Below are 17,069 nucleotides of genomic sequence, written 5' to 3' on the forward strand. Positions count from 1 at the left end.
GACTGTAGCAAGTGAGGTGGGTACAGGGAGGGATAGAGGCTGAGGTGGGTGCAGTGAGGGATAGAGGCTGAGGCTTGGTACAGGGAGGGATAGAGGCTGAGGTGGGTACAAAGAGGGATAGAGGATGAGGCTTGGTACAGGGAGGTATAGAGGCTGAGGTTAGTACAGGGGGATAGAGGCTGAGGTTGGTACAGGGAGGGATGGAGGATGAGGTGGGTGCAGTGAGGGATAGAGGCTGAGGTAGGTGCAGGGGGAGAGTCACAGGGCTGTGGTGGGTGCAGGGTGGGATGGATGATTTACATACCTCCTGTTTATGGCAGCCTGCTCCTTAACTTCAGATCATTCAGTAGATCCTACAGGAGAGGAGAGCACAGGAAATTATGTAACTTCTCATACCCTAGACTCCACCTCTTCTCCTCACACTGAGCTCTACCCAAGGATAGCATGGAGGAGACCTGGCACAGGGCATGATTACTGTATGGGCTCACTCAGTAAGTGAGAGGGGTGGGTTACTTACACTGCGATAGGTTGCAGGGGCACCATAACCTATTGCTGGAATGTGTGGAATTATGTTTTTCTGGCTGGGAGATCCCAGATCACTGATCTGTCCTGCCAGAGCATGGCTGTTCTGTTGGGTCCCTAACTGCCTTGGTCCCTTGGTCCATGACCGATCTGCTTAAGTGCTTAAGTGCTCAGTCCACTCCAAGTATTTATTAAAAATTATTCAGGTTTAAAATCTAATTATTTCAGTTTCTGGATGCATCTTTTTCCAATTTGCTGGATACCAAATACCATCTTGTTATTACCTTAAATGTAATTCTGTTAATTTTAGGCAATGGATAATTTTATTCACCAGAGATTTGTTTGAGATTTTAACCAATCCAGCTAAGGGATCTGTAGTCTTAAAGCTTGTTCCCATTTTTTAATAATGGGAGCTAAAATGTTTTGTGGTTCCTCTCTAATTAATTGTATTATTAATAAGGTAAATGTCTTTATTTCATCGCGTGTCAGTAAAATTAAATAGAATCTGTAGAGGTATTATTCTAAATAAATAGTACCACTTTGGTAAAATATATGCTTTTATCATATTTATTCTACCACTCCAAGATATTTCTAGGTGTTTTCACTCTTTAAGGTGTTTATTAGTTTGTTTGAGTAGTGGTAATACATTCATTTCTGCTATTTTGTTGTATGATTGCATGATTTTAATTCCCAAACATAAAAATGTTATAAATAAAGCTGACGATTTTTCCCAATTAAATTTGTATCCTGATAGATCTGAGAACACCTGCATAACTTTCACCAGGTTATCATGGTCCTTGTAATGTCAAAACAATATCATCTGAATATATTAAAATTCTTGAATTGTGAGAGTAGCAATAAATCCCTTTTTGCTTTATTTACTCTAGCAGTGCAGGCTAAGATCTCAGTTGTGATGTTATACAATTGTAGTGTTGATAGCGGACACCCCTGACGTGTTCTGTTATTAACCGTGAACCACATAGAGGAAATCCATTATTAATTATCCACACTATTGGTGAAGAGTACAGCATCATATTTGTGTTAAATATGTTTCCCTCAAACCCCATTGCGTGTAAAGCATTTTCCAGGAATTCCCACCTGACCCTGTCAAATGCATTCTCGGCATCTAATGACAGGGCCAGGAGGATAAACCCATTCTGCTCCACCAATAGACAACAGTGCAGACATAGTGAAGTCAGCATAATGAGTGGGCACCATAAGTGTGTACATGGGAAAACAGCAATTTTTTTATAAATTAAAACAAGAGGAATATGCAAGAGTGGGTCGCTGAGAATTTAGCTTAAGCAATTATTTGCTGGGATTTACATAGACTAGATTAAGTGTCACCAACCCATCTTATTTCACCATTAACTACATAAACATAGCAGTCAGCAGTGCCTTACCCTGAACATCATATTAATCAATGAGTGCTGTATTGCCTGTCGAGTAGCGAAGCCATAAAGACATTTGTAATTTGTGCTCAGTAGGTTAGCGGTGCACCATAAACTCTAAAAATCATAAACAAGGAGAATAAAGGGTATACAGTATAGCAACTTGAAGGCATTGGGAAGTCTAGAGCTCCTAACGGAGGCCTGATGGCATCCACAAATAGATGGAGAGTAGTCGACTGGGTGCAAAATGAGGGCCACCCATAGACTCAATCATCCTATGCCCACATCTGGTAATCTTGGAAATATCACGGGGAGGTCACTGGTGGCAGCGGCAAGGTAGAAGCAAGCCGAGCCAATCCTCAAGCTCCAGGCCTAAATGAGGGCCAGCGTCACGTAGCCATAGACTCAGGGGCTCCTGGAGTCCAAGTCCTTTCCTGTTGGGAAAAACAGGAGGCCTTGGTTGTACTTCGCCACAATCGGCTACGGGCCTTCTGCCAGCATGGATGATGCCGCGGGGGCCATCCCCCAAGGGTCCTCGGCCTAGATAGCTACCTTTGAGTGTGGCAAGCTTGTGAATAGAGGCTTTGCCCAGAGGTGTCCCACTCACCTTCCGACCACTGCCCTTCCGGGCCTCCTCTGGTTGCTGAGGGAGTGATGTAGATGAGCGAGTCGCAATAGTTGCTCAGAAGCGGTCAAAAATCTCCTCCAACCGTTCTTGCGACTGCTCCACAGAGCATTGCTGATTTAGTGCAGGCTGTGTCTGCCCGAGTCCATGAGGTGATAATGCCTCCGCCATCTTGGGAGAATGAGCTGCTGTCAGAGTTGATACTGGTACAAGCTGGAGAAGTCTGCAGAGGTATGTTATGCAGGTCAGTGAGACCAGGATAACCCCCACCGGTCGAAAGGAGTTCGGTTTAGAGGTTGAGGTCCCTGAGGGTTCAATGCTGCAGAGAGTGGCTGCCATCTGAGTGATTGGTAGGCCTCACAGGGATCTAACGGATAGGTGAGCTTCGGGTGCTCCCTGGAAGCTATCAGTATACACCTAGGGTGGTATGGGGGATAGACAGTCCACTGATTGAGCAGATTGTGGTGGTGGGAGTCAGATTGTTCCGAAAACGCTTGAGTAAGATTAGGAGCTCTTGCAATGTACATTCGGCGGCCATGATGGTCAAGCCCCACCAATATATATATATATTTTTTTATTAACGAGAGGTCACACACAGCATGAATTGTGGTAAATCAGCTTACAAAATTTACACCACAATAGACAAATTAGAAAACACTGCTGAATTCTAGAATGTACACATTGAATTTATTTTGCCTAAACTAGAAATTAAGTTTTCATTGCAGTTCGCTATTTATTGAATACAATGAAAGATTATTAATTAAACTGGAAAATCTGAAAAACAAAACAAGAAACTGTACAATGTAGTCAAAATGGTAAAATAGATAAATTTAATAATTTTTAAAATTTTACTATTTTGACATTAACTTTACAATTCACTTTTCCCAATAGAAATGAATATAAACCCCAACAAGTCTGCCTAACTGCTCATTAAAACAAACAGAATTCATTGTTTTTGATTACCTCAATGAGCTTTTACGGATTTAAATGAAATTTTTTCGTGGGTAATTGTCTATTATATGTCTGTATGAGAACATTTCATGCTCTCTTACCGCGGGGTGTTTGTTATATAGTTTTATATCAGAGCAGGAGAGTTCCAAATAAAATTGCTATACTATTTCTATGTTAAAATTACTGTCCTTAAATGTTCAGGGTTTGAACACCAATTGTAAAAGAAACAGGCTTTACAATCTGTTGATGGAACAAAAAATGCAGGTGGCCTTTATACAGGAAACCCATTGGCTATGTGGATGCCAACAAAAATGGGGAGGCTCTAATTTTTCAAACATTATTCAGGCCTCTCTACCTGATAAAAAAAAAAGAGGCGTTGCACTTATTTTTAAGAAGGATTTAAAATTGGAAATGATTTACTTAGAACAAGATAGGGATGCACGTTATATCATTTTGGTCTGTAAAATAAATTATAAGATATACACTTTGGTTAATGTATACCTCCCAAATATAGACCCAATGGCTTCTTTTTCACGTATAATGGACACAATTTCCAAAATCATTAAGGGTACGTTGATAATTGCCGGTGATTTTAATTGTGTAGCTAATGTTAAACTCGATAAAACGTATATATCTCCAATTGCTCGAGATAAGAGAGCTTTTTAACAAGCTAAAAAGCTACAACTTATTTATAAATTATACAATCTCTATGATGTCTGGAGATTACTCCATCCTTTAGAAAGAGACTATTCTCATTTGTCTAGTGCTCATAATACCTATTCACGGATAGACTTTTGTTTAACTAATGCTAGTTCTATTTCCCACTTTAATAAAGTAACAATTAATGACAATCCCTGGTCAGATCATATTTATATTCTGATGGAATTAGGTTTAGTTCAACCACCAGGTAGAAGCTGAATGATGCCCTTATTAAAGATCAAAAGAATAGAGAGGAATTGATACAATTATTAACATACTTTTGGGAAGAAAATCAATCAGTAGATACTTTTCCAGCGATAAACTGGTGCACGCACAAATCGGTTATGAGAGGATACATAATCAAACTGGGCCATATTCTTAGGGAAAAAAATGGGGGTAATTCGTCTGACCTGTATATTGGATTTTATAATCTTGCTAGTTTAAATAAAAAACATTCAACTTCAGAATTAAAGCTTCGCTTAAACGATATACAAAAGAGAATTAATTTAAATGAGGAAGAAAAAATTAGGACTAATATAAACAAATTAAGGCTCACAAATTACTATACCGGGAATAGGGCGAATAAAAATCTTACAAAGAGATTGCAAAATCAATACGCAAAAAATAGATAGATAGATAGATAGATAGATAGATAGATAAAAATCTGATAGATGGACAAAATATCCACTCTTCCCCAGAACAAATCGTAAAGATATTTAATACATTCTACGAAGATCTATATAATTTAAACTGAAATCCTAATATTTCTGACATTAGAGATTATTTATCGAATATTCCGATCCCCAAAATAACCGACTCAGATTTGATAATGTTAAACAAAAAAATCTCGTTTGAAGAAGTTCAATCTCAAATAGACAAATTACTTACTAATAAAACACCGGGCCCTGATGGTTTTACTAACCTATATTATAAGTATATGAAGACTCATCTGATAAAACCATTAACTGAATTGTTTAATTACATGGCCGATAATAAAATCATCCCTAAAGAACTCCTTTAATCCAATATCATTCCTATACTTAAACAAAATAAGGACAGTTCAAATCCTTCAAATTATAGACCGATAGCTTTGAGCAATGTAGACATAAAGATATACTCTGCTATTATCGCCGAGAGAATTAAAAAAAATATAGCAAACATTATTAACTCTGATCAAATTGGGTTTATTCCAGGAAGGATGGCCTCAAATAATGTTAGAAGACTTCTAGATATTTTGGATAAGGCCCACAGACAAAGCTTTCCCCTCCTGACCCTGTCTCTGGATGCGGAGAAAGCTTTCGACAGGGTTGGGTGGGGTTACTTAGCAGAGTTGCTGACCGAAAGGTTGGATATTTAATGCAATTTTGGTTTTGTATTCCACCCCCTCTGCCCGAACGGTCGGACCTAATATAGTTGCTGGTTGGTTTTATCTGCGTAATGGTATGAGGCAGGGGTGTCCTTTATCCCCATTATTGTACATCTTGTCCCTCAAGCCTCTTGCTATCTATATTAGAAACAATCCCTTGATTAAGGGTGTTTCATTAAAAGACAATGATTGAAAAATCTCTTTATATGCGGATGACTCATTAATCACTCTTACCTCTCCAGAACTTTCGTTACAATATTTAATGCAGGAAATAGATAAATACTCTAAGGTTTCTAATTTTAAGCTAAACATTACGAAATCTACTGCCCTACATATGAATATAGATAATTCTACTATAGAAACTCTATCCCATAAATTGAATTTTATTTGGACTAAAAATGAACTTAATTATCTAGGCTTAATTATTCCATCAGACATAAATAATACAATAGAGAAGAACATTTTATATGCCTGGATGTTTCTAACCTGCATGAGAGCATTTGTTATTTATTTTCTAGGGCACCTGTAGGTAAAACAGCCACTGCCTTTCTATGTGATTGCTCCCAGGAACCAGAATCAATCATGTGCAGGACCTCCCTATTTAAAGAGAGCCCTCTGGCTGCTCTGGACCCTTTTGTAATGTCAGGATATGTCAGAGGACAATCATGAAGATGAGAGCCTGTAATCCTAACAAAGCAAAAAAGGAAAGTGAGGATTGACATATTACCGGAGTGGCCGGGCTTAACGTAAAGTAGGAACCAAGAAATAACAGCACTAAACTATAGAAATGCTCCATGCCAGAGAGGAACACAAAAATAGAAAATAAACAAGATGTGTTCAGGACAAAACAATAACCGACTGGTACGGGAACAGGAACAAAAAATGTAGTCAAACAGGTTGAGGTCAGGATTATGGACTGAAACAGGTCAACACAACACAAAAACACAAATACAGGAGATCAAGAATTGTGAAAGGAAAAGCCGGGACAATAACAGAAACTCGATACAGGACAAACACACTAAGGGGTCTGAAACCACAAAAGGGCCTAGAAAAACCATAGAGCTCTCTTAAAATAGGGTGGTCAATCAGATCCTGGTTTATCAGCTCCTATTCCATTTGCTGAACAATGTAACTCAAATAATTCAATCTTTGTGTCCCATGTTTCAGAGTCTGTTTCAAACACAGGCAAGGTGTCTATGTGAGCCATTGTAGTAAATTATAACATTCAGGGAAAACCTTTACAAATAAATTGTTATGTCTTTGAAAAGTAATTCTAATTTGTATTAGGCTGCAGATTTTCCAGGTATGATGAAAGAGTAAATATAAAATGAGAAGATTCGCAGTTTATAGAAAGCTGTTTGTAAATGGTTTTATATGAAATCAAGTAATGACATCCGGATATTTTAGGGGACATACAGTACAGGGACCACTACAGTGAGCTGCTTAACGTGTTCTCTTTTTGAATTCTCTCCATTTTACCCCATATCCTACACATGTTCTCGTTCAACTGCTCACGGGCATCATTCCCACTAATACTTTCAGAATGACTGTATATAGATTCATGGAGTAGCTGGTGACATACTGAGAGGTCCTGGGTACTAACTTTACTCATTTATGGTTTTCATCACCTCTTGGATTTTATTTCCGTTTCTTATGTTTATCTCAGTATTAGCCATTATATAGATAGTTATATATTGTAAAACATCAACAGTGGTGGTGGTATTTTTGTGTTTATTATGTTTATTTTTTTCTACCGTTCTCCCTTGGCCTTCTTTACGGGCAGTGGCTGAATGGCAATCCAGAGGACTATAGTGCAGCAACTTAAACAAGAGTAGGAAATGAATAAATCACATAAGAGTTCCCTCTCTGACTGCCTTACTACTTCTCTAGTGACATGCCCAGAAAGCACAAGGGGGTTTGATTCTTTCTACAAATAAATTCACCCGTCTTTTTAGGTAGATCCTCGACTTTCATACAACGCCAACATTGCTTATCTAGTTGGACCTCTACCTATTACCCATTCTAGCAGGGTTGTATTTGTGAGCAGTGTCTGTGTGTTTGAATGTATGCATGTTATTGTATGGAGTATGTATGTGTGAATGCAGGGGTATGTTAGTATGTACTGCTGCCATTTGAATGCAGTGGTGTATTCGTATGTAGTATTAGCGTTTGAATGCAATTGTGTTTTTGTGTAGTCTATGCATTTCAATGCATTAGAACACATCGATGTGTTTGTAGTAATGGTGTTTGAATGCAGGGGTGTGTTTGTAGTAATGGTGTTTGAATGCAGGGTTGTGTGTGTAGTAATGGTGTTTGAATGCAGGGGTGTGTGTGTAGTAATAGCGTTGAATACAGAGGGGTGTGTGTAGTAATGGTGTTTGAATGCAGGGGTGTGTGTGGTAATTGCGTTTTAATGCACAGGGGTGTGTGTAGTAATGGTGTTTGAATGCAGGGGTGCGTGTGTAGTAATGGCGTTTGTATGCAGGGGTGTGTGTGTAGTAATGGTGTTTGTATGCAGGGGTGTGTGTGTGTAGTAATGTTTTTTGGATGCAGGGGTGTGTGTGTAGTAATGGTGTTTGAATGCAGGGGTGTGCGTAGTAATGGTGTTTGAATGCAGGGGTGTGTGTAGTAATGGTGTTTGAATGCAGAGGGGTGTGCAGTAATGGTGTTTGAATACAGGGGTGTGTTTGAATGTAGTATTGACATTGTTTAACCACCCTCCTGTTTCCTTAACATTTGGATGCAGGATGGTGGCTCCCACGGGGTCCAGCGGGAACTGGCTTACCAAGGCTGATGGGAGTCTCAGCCCTCCCTACTTCTCCTTTGTATGTGTGACATTCCTCCCCACATGGCTTTCTGCAGGCTGGGAGGAATTGATCGAAGCTCACTTCCTCCATGGACTGTAATGAGGGGCGCATTTTTGAAGGGCCCCTCATTACATTGCCCTTGCATTTAGCAACCCGATGGCCATCCTCCTCTTCCCTCACATACCCTAGTACCGCCACCACCAAATCGCACACACATGATGTTTTTATTGTGCCATTGAAGGGGGCATCCAGGGAGTCCCTGGTGCCATTTGCTTCCCTGCCCCCTGTCCCAATCTGGTCTCTCTTGCTTAGACACTTACTCATGGTTAATTACAGACCTCATTCAACTGAATAATTGATTTTTACTTATCTTTTCTGTATAAAGTATTTGTATTTAGAAAAAAAAAGAATAAATATATATATATATATATATATATATATATATATATAAAACACAATTTTAAAATGTTAGTTATTAAAAGAGGCACATATTGTATTGGCCGCAATAAAGGGCCATTTTCACTATTTACTGACAAATTAGTTACTGAGATAATATACTTTATGTGATATTTATGTAGTGTATTTTGAATGTATCTATACTTTCGTTTTTTTGTGGGGGTCATGCTATTAAAGTCTAGCTGCAGTATAACTCTTTCATTGTGACATCACTTAAGTTAGCAGGCATGATAAACTGCTTGTAAGCCATGTCTCTCTGCAACTTTACGATGACATCACACGGTGACATAAAGAGAACAATTCATATGGCAGAGATATAGCTGCAGGAGCTGCAGTGATTTGTCACAGCTCCTGACTACCTTAAAAAAAGTAGAGGACAGCATGGAAAATAAAAAAGTCGAAGGTGAGAAATTGTAAAAGGAAGGGGGGAAGTGGGAGTCTCAGATTAGTCCATCTATAGTAAGAAAAAGAAAGGAAAACATGACATTTCATTTAACAAAAGACAATTAATCTAATTATAGAGAAAAATAGTCCATACTGTCATATATAACGATTCAACAAAGTCATTGTACATTCCATTGGTCACTATATAATTATATCATATTATAATAATATCATGTAATACAATTCTATAGGCTGTAGGTAAACAGAGTTGGATAAAATTAACATTTCCTAAAGTTCCACATTCCAGCAGACTATAAGCTCTTACAATAAGGACCTTAGAGTTCTGCATATCCAATTACTATTAGAATGTCATGTCACTACTTTCTTGTATATTATATCTGCACATTTTACAATGTTAGGGATTATATGATATATAATTATGTAATAAATGATAGTATTACCCACTGACGCTATCAGTTATCTAGATACCGTGGTATAAAATGCTCCATTCTAGCAGATCTAGGTTAAAATACATGCTGCCATGTTCTATGCACTCTACTCATAGTTTCATTTCAAAGTGCTCACTCCACAACGTCCCCAAACTGTCACCTAAGATAATTTACAAGCCACAGCTTTTATTTTGACTGGATAAATGTGGTGATATCAAGTAAATACTAGATGGAAAATGATCATGAATACAAAGCGTGGCCAATTTGATTGAGATTTGGCAAATCATTTTATGTATTTTTACATTTTTTATTTTCAACAGGAAGAACTCATGAGCCTTCGGCTGGCGATGCCTTTTTCAACAGGCTTAAGTTTCACCGACTCCTCGGAAGAGGCAGTTTTGGCAAAGTATGTAATGTTTAGACTGGAACTCATATTTATTTATTCCAATTTTAAAATAACCTTTTTAAATATTTATCTAGCTATAGATCCCCTTACTTCTATTTACAGCATATTTAAACTAATGAACCACTATTCATACTTTACGCCCTCTTACAATGCAATTTATTCTTCCAGGGTTACATACTTAAGAGTGAATTTAGCAGAATTTCATGCAGGAAACTTTTTTCTAGTTGAGTAAATTTGGCCTAGGAATTTGAAAAATAATTCAGAATTGACTTTCAATTTCTAAATATTCACACTGCAGTGAAAAAGTCCTCTCAGATTATTTTCAGGGCAGCCCACTGTAAAGGCTGTTGAATACATTAAAACTTATGTTATTTTTAATTCAACCACCTGTATAACGAATCACTATATTTTGGTTCACTGGTTGGATTAACATCTGCACATCAAACATTTTATTTGGAGATCAATTTAAGGTACGCTTAAATTGTGTAGCAGCAAAACCACGATAATGCACTAGCCAAAATCAATAAAAGCATATATAATAATTATAAACATAATAAACATCATTTTAGACTAATAAATTTAATTTCTTAGTGTTCCAGTAAATGTTAACCCACACATAGACATTGCCCTAACAAGGGCAACAACAGCCTTCTCCCCAAACATTGTTAGAGATCCATAGATTTCAAAATATTTAGGTCCATTCCGAATGCTTGATTGAATTAGTGAGGATGGCACCTCTTAGAGTCAGTCTCCAAGTTATGTTTATTTGGTATAATTTATTATATTTTAAAATAATTATTAACCTCTCAGTAAACAAAACAAAACATTCCTCTACTTTTCTTATAGAAATGTTACTTTTCTAATAGTAATCTTCCACCATATCTGTGTGTCTTCTACAGGTGATGCTAGCGTCTGATAACATGACCAATCAGAGGGTGGCAGTAAAGATTGTCAGAAAGCTAGCCCTGCTTGGTGATGATGAAGATAAAACTCTGGTAGAACGTCGAGTGCTTGAGGTGGCCAGTGGATGCCGCTTCCTTACTGATGCTCATGCCATGTTCCAGACTGAGGTAATAAAATGACATCCATCCATCCACCATTTTACTACAATAATAATAAAAAACATATAATGCTACGTGGACTCTTATTTAATTTAATTATTTTCTCTATTTGCAAACAGGACCGTCTTCTGTTTGTAATGCAGTATTTGCAGGGAGGAGATTTAAGTCAGTTACTTAGAAGAACATGGAGGATGGACATTGATTCCGTCAGGTAATGCTTGAAATGTGATGAAAAGTGTAAGAGGGCGATTGAGAGGGCGATAGAAAGGGTACTGAGAATGGGAAAGAGGAGAAAGAAGACTATAGACAATAAGAGTGGAGTTGCAGTGGAGTTACAGATGGACCTCAACCAGGTGTTGTGGGAATGGAGTTTTACAGTTTTCACCTGAACATCTCTAAATTCTTCCACCTTCACGAACTTGGTCATTCCTCCACAGATACACATAGACAAATATTACAGAGTTTATATCATGCTTTGCGCTAAAATTCTAAGCGTCTAATAAAATATTAATTTCCTATCACCAGATTTATTGCTGCTCAACTGGTATGCGGGCTGCAATTCCTCCATGAACATGGAATTCTCCATAGGTAACTAAAGTGGTCATTTATTATATATGTAATTTATTTTCTCTCTTGTCTGGGCTGTAGCTTTTCTGTCCTTCCATGTAATTTATGATTATGTATTATCTTTCCTAAATCTTAAAGCTTCATTACTCATTTGTACGATCTGTGATCTTTACAGAGACCTGAAGCCAGCAAATATCTTGTTGGATGAAAACGGTAGCATTAAAATTGCCGATTTTGGTGTCTCTTTGGAAAACATGTTTGGAGATAAAACGGCTACAGATTATGCTGGAACAAAAATGTACATGGCTCCGGAGGTGAGGAATAGATTATAAATAATGTGCAATATCATGTTTTATTTTTGTATTTATTTATTTATTACTGGTATTTATAAAGCACCAACAGATTCTGCAGCGCTGTACAATTAGTGGAGGATGTACAATATACACAGACAAATACAAAAGGTAGAGAGGGCCCTGCCCGGAAGCTAATGTCTAGCCTCTTTTATACAAAGTGCTCAGTTAGATTGCCCGTGAGCTTACAATCTAAAGGATACAGTGGGGATTTGAGACAAGAGGTAGCAGGGGAAATGTGGACGTGAAGGTTAAAAGAAGTTCACAGAGAATTGCAGCTATTGGTAAAATGTAAAGGGAATGAAGAGGTAATTGCGTGAGAATCTCAAAAAGCTGGATAAGCATGCTATATATTTAGGTTGGAACCTGGGTGGGTGGGTGGGTGGGTAGCGCTGGGAGTGTAAGGTGAGGCCTGAAGAACAGAGATGGAGATGGAACAGTTATATGAAGGTATTTACAGCCGGGAGGAGCATAGGAAAAAGGGGGAGGGGGAGAGAGGGAGAGGGTAGAGTAGCCATGTATTGTATACAATTAAAAATTTAGCAACCAAATTCTAACACCCAAAATATTAATAACTGTGTACATGAAATATTGGTCAGAACCATTAAATGACAATAATAAAAACTGCATGCACAGAAAATTGCAGTGGCAAACAATTCTATATGGTAGCAATGCAAGAATAAATTACGTGAAGTATCTTCAAAGCTTCAGTCAGTACCTGGGAGTTGTGGGAGTTCATGCAGGATGTTAAATGCAGAGCTCCTGTATTGTTGGTTCTGGGAGTGTAAGGTGAGGCCTGGGAGTTGTGGGAGTTCATGCAGGATGTTAAATGCAGAGCTCCTGTATTGTTGGTTCTGGGAGTGTAAGGTGAGGCCTGGGAGTTGTGGGAGCTCGTGCAGGATGTTAAATAATGACAACCTTGGCTGAGTTCCTTCCTTTAGAGTTAATAACTTTAGCATAGTGATACAAATAGTTCCCTTCAAGGAAAATTGCAACAATTGTATCCTACAGACTGATAACATTGTTATATCCATGATATTTTGTGTCTCGTGGGATGCCAGTTTTTGTTTTACTGGCATCTCTTAAAGGGACACTATAGTCACCAGCACAACTACAGCTTATTGAATTTGTTCTGGTGAGTAGAATCATTACCTTCAGGCTTTTTGCTGTAAACACTGTCTTTTCAGAGAAAATGCAGTGTTTACATTACAGCCTAGTGATAACTCCACTGGCCACTCCTCAGATAGCTGTTAGAGATCCTTCCTGGGTCATGACTGCCTAAAAAGCTTCCAAACATCCAGTATCTCCTCCCTCTGCATGCAGACACTGAACTTTCCTCATAGAGATTCATTGTTTCAATTCATCTCTATGAGGAGATGCTGATTGGCCAGGGCTGTGTCGTCAGTCTCAGCCAATTCTATGGGGAAGCACTTTGATTGGAGCAGGCTACCACATGTCAGCAGACTGCTTGTTTTTCTGAGTCTAGCAGCATGCAGAGTTACAGCTTCAGGTTTGAATACAGTAAGATTTTTAATATATTTATGGAGGCCCAGGGGGGCTAGATGGTGGTGTTAACACCATAGGGTCAGGAATACATGGTCAGGAATACATGTTTGTGTTCCTGACCCTATAGTGATCCTTTAAGAAACACTACAGATTTTTATATCTGGGCTCAGCCTGCAATTCCAGCAATATACTACTTGATTATCAACTAATCTTACATACATTTTTTCTTTTTAAAAACACCTATCATCTGATGTGTTTTTGGATAATTTGATATAATTTTCTCTTTATATCTTTTGCTTACATTATTGATAGTTTTATTTTCATTTTTGTTTTGTTTACCCTTTGATTTACTAATAGCAATACTTTTACTCAATATATTAAACGTTACGTTTTAGTTAAGAGGATACTAGTAGGCAAGCACTTCTCTATTTTGTTTACTATTGTTATATCTCACAATTTTATTAACCCCTTCAGGACCGGCCTGTTTTTGCGATGTTTGTACGTTAAGGACCAGAGCAGTTTTAACACTTTTGTGGTGTTTGTGTTTAGCTGTAATTTTCTGCTCTCTCATTTACGGTTCCCATACAAGTTATATATTGTTTTTTTCACGACAAGAAGGGCTTTCTTTACATACCAGTATTTATATTATGTCATATATTGTATTTAAAAAAAATAATAAAATATGGTGAAAAATAAAAAAAAAAACATGTTTTTGGACTTTTACTTGAAAAATCTTTTACTTATCTACAAAAGCTAATGAAAAAAACTGCTAAATAGATTCAAAATTTTGTCCCGAGTTTAAAAACACCCAGTGTTTACATGCTTTATTGCTTTTTTTTGCAAGTTATAGGCCTATAAATACAAGTAGGAAATTGCTGTTTCAATATATATATATTTTAAATGTATCAATAGTGACATTGTTACACCGTTATCTGTCATAAATCCCCGAAACACACCTAACATGTACATATTTTTTAAATTAGACAACCCAGGGTATTTAAAATGGGGTATGTCCAGTCTTTTTTAGTAGCCACCTAGTCACAAACACTGGCCAAAGTTAGCAAAAAACGCTAACTTTGGCCGGTGTTTGTGACTAAGTGGCTACTAAAAAAGGCTGAACATACCCCATTTGCAATACCTTGGGTTGTCTTCTTTTGCAAATGGTATGCCATCATGGGGCTAATTCTCATTCCTTGGCTACCATACGCTCTCAAAGGCAACCCTATTTATTTATTTATACATAGATATATATATCATTACATTCTAAGTGTATTTTGATATAAATATATATATATCAATATCAAAATACTGTTAGAATAAAATTGAATATATATATATAATTTTTTTTAATTATTAAAAATTATTTTTATTTTGTTATTTATTTTTATTAACATATTATTTGTATTTTATAATAATATATATTTACCATATATATAGTTATTATATATATTGTATATATTCGTGTGTAATTTAAATATAAGTGTATTTTTATATTAATATACGTATATATAAATATAAAAAATACACTTAGTGTGACATTATATATATGATATATATACATATATTATATATAGGTATATATAGATATAATACATGTATATATATCATATATATATACACATATTATAATTTTTTTTACACTGATTTTTTTGTTTTACACTTTATTTTATGATTTTTCACTTGCAGGGAGACTGCCTGTCAGCACAGACAGTCCCCCTGCAGGCAGATACAAAGACCCCTATTGCGGTCATGTGATCGAGTGATCACATGGCCGTGGGGTCCTGATCTGCCGAGGGGGGACTGCCCGGGCAGACAGGCAGTCCCCCTGGACCGGGAGGAGAGCTGATCGCCGCCGTGGGACCGACGGCGATCAGGTAAGTTGCCCAAAACCGTTATGACGGTTCAGGACCGTCAGCGGTCCAAACGCACGTTTTACCGCTGACGGTCCTGAACCGTCAGCGGTCCTTAAGGGGTTAAAGAGGTGAGTGTAATATTTACAGAGAATATTGCACAATAAATGATGGGGCAGAGAGGATTTGATTTATTTAATGTATTACCATATATTTGTATAACTCCAGAACTCACACATCCTTGATCCTGAAAAGGCTGTGAATTTAATTGAGTTAGCTTAAGATTGTAATAATAAAATACTAGATGTATTCTACGGAATACTTACAATTGATTTCATATAACCTTTTGCCTTATTGTCACATTCTATATCTCCCTCCGCCCTACAATAACTGACAATACTTTTATTATAAGAGTCCAGTTTGCCAATTATTTTTCTCTCAATGTTTCCTGGCAGATTGTGAGCAGTGAAAAGTACAATGCGTGCGTGGATTGGTGGTCATTGGGGGTGATTATCTACGAGATGGCTGTGGGATATCATCCTTTTTATCAGCAACCGTGGAGAACAAAGACCAGATTATCAGAGATTTACACACCAGAGTATCCTAAGGATCTCAGCGCTGACACACGCGATATAATAGAAAAGGTCAGCTTGATTTTGCTCTCTAGGATATTATCATGGAATAGAAAAAGCTAAATGGAACTGTGTTATTAAACAGAAGATGTCAGCTAGCCGACATTTCCTGATTTAAATAGGATGTCTTTAACAGAGAGCTCATGAGAAGTATGAACTAGTTGTTAATTTATAAGGGAGCGAATGTATACAATATCAAATAGGGTAAAGATGGCACACAAAAATCTCACCCTGGGGGGCGGGGCCTGACTCCTAACATGGCCGGACGCACTTTTTCTCAGCTCCTGCCACTTCGGGGCTATTAACATGTCTACATGGCTGCAGAAAAGGGGGCAGCAACCCAGAGCAACTAGCAACCTGACTACTAACCGGGGAAGACAATTCTGGTCCTGTAACCCGACAATCCGTTGAGTAATTGGGCTATCCGGACCCACGGCCTACTGAAGCTGAAGCTCCTACGGTGGAAGAGGCGGCCGATCTCACGACCTCGGGCAAGAGGCTTACCGCTACATACTCCCAGCCCTGCGAAACCGTACTGCATTAAATTAAAATACTAAAATGGTATTTCCTAAGCTTTAATTCCTAAAATACCCACAAAATCCACTGTATTTTGTTTTTAAAATGAAAACCCAAATTTTTGTTTTGTAGACAGGAGCAGATTGATATATTCTTCTGTTTCTCTTTACAGCTCCTGTGTATAGACCCATCCAAGCGCCTGGGAAAAAAAGGGGATATTCGCAGCCACCCCTTTTTTAAATCCATCAACTGGCAGGAGCTGGAGGCTGGAAATGTATCTCCCCCTGTCGCATTATGCAATGTAAGTACATGAATAAAATGCTGAACATTAAAGCATCACTATTTCTGTTTAGCTTAAACTTTCGTAAGATAATATAGGACATACAGAATCTTATTAATGCTTCACATATTGACACAATCCAATGCTTTAATAAATAAATTAGTCCCTTCTATGTCATACATATATATTTATTGCATTGGAATTTCACTGGTATTGCAAACATACATTACTTTTTAAAGACGGCTTTAGTG

The sequence above is a fragment of the Pelobates fuscus genome, chromosome 11, assembly GCF_036172605.1.
Source record: "Pelobates fuscus isolate aPelFus1 chromosome 11, aPelFus1.pri, whole genome shotgun sequence".
Lineage (NCBI taxonomy): Eukaryota > Metazoa > Chordata > Amphibia > Anura > Pelobatidae > Pelobates > Pelobates fuscus.